Genomic DNA, 1,331 nt, shown 5'->3' with positions numbered 1-1,331 from the left:
CCCCCCCCCCCCAAAAAAAATAGAGAAGAGAGAAGGCAGGAAAATGTAAGGAATAAAATAACACAGCATTTTATTATTTAGCAGGATTTGAGATACCATTTTTTTATTTTAGATATTGCTAGGAAAAAAAAGAAATACCCACCACTATTACCATTCTTGCTAGCTTCTCTTTAAACATCTTTGTTTAGTAATCACTACACTACTGGTTATTGTTTCATTTTAGAAGAGGACATTAGCAGCAGCTACTACTGTTAAACACTAAAATATCAAATCCTTCTTTGGTTGAATGGACATTTGTTTATTGCCTGCCCAGCAGCCAAGCATTCCTTCTTTCCCTCCAAATAGCAGTTAACTTTCCTTTTGGGGAAACTATCCCATCCTACTTGAGTGGGATTTTACCTCACTTTTAACTGTAAGTATGGGCCCCATTGGCCCATGATAGTCAATGTAGGTAATTCTATTCCTTTGCCACTTCAAGTGATTTAGGGAGAGTGATATGTACGTTCAGTGCTAGATACTAATTTTGTAACTAATGATTCTATTGTATTCTGTTATTGCTTGTAAGACTTTCTTGGATTTTTCAAATATAGAATTATCTTTTCCAATTTTCTTGGATTTTCCAAATATACAATCATATCATCTGCAAATTAAGGTAATTGTACCATTATTTTAACTTTTTTCTAATTCCATTAGATAGTATCTCTAAAACAGTGTTGAACAATGATCAGTGTTGTCTACAGTCGTGCTACCCTGAACAAGTCCGATTCCATCTGATCTTGGAAGCTAAGCAGGGTTGGGCCTGGTTAGTACTTGGATGGGAGACCACCTAGGAAGGCCAGGTGCTGTAGGTGTAAAAAATAAAAAAATAAGGGATTGTAAACTGACAAGGTCCTTGTAATCTGTGAGGTCAACCAAAGATTGCCTTGCCTAAAAAAAAAAAAAAAAAAATTATCAGTGTTGACCTCTAGAACATCCTTGACTTGTTCCTGACTTTAATGAGATGCTTCTAGTATTTATTCATTCAGCATAATGCTAGCTTTAGGATTCAGGTAACTATCTCTTACACTGAAGAATTTTTTTTCTATTCCTATTTTGTTAGGTTTGTTTTCTTAAACCAATAATTGATTTTGAACATTATCAAATGACTTTGTGGCATATATAAAAATTATTTTATGATCTTTCTCCTTAAATCTATTAATGTAATAAATTACTCAATTTTAGATTTTCTACTGTTGAATTATCCTTCCATTTTAGAAAGAAACCTTTCTTGGTCTGGTATGCTATAATCTTACTGTGCTACTAAAATCTACTTGCAATTTTTTTAAGGGAAT

The 1,331-nt window shown here is 33.3% G+C and overlaps 1 pseudogene; it reads left to right on the top strand.

Moving 5' to 3' along the window:
• The first annotated feature begins 732 nt into the window (after nucleotides 1-732).
• LOC111739285 lies at nucleotides 733-851 on the top strand (annotated as a pseudogene).
• The last annotated feature ends 480 nt before the right edge of the window (nucleotides 852-1,331 follow it).

The sequence above is a fragment of the Pteropus vampyrus genome, unplaced genomic scaffold (assembly GCF_000151845.1).
Source record: "Pteropus vampyrus isolate Shadow unplaced genomic scaffold, Pvam_2.0 Scaffold2, whole genome shotgun sequence".
Classification (NCBI taxonomy): domain Eukaryota; kingdom Metazoa; phylum Chordata; class Mammalia; order Chiroptera; family Pteropodidae; genus Pteropus; species Pteropus vampyrus.
The sequence above is the reverse complement of the archived record's forward strand: the minus strand, read 5'-3'. Positions and strand labels throughout refer to the sequence as shown.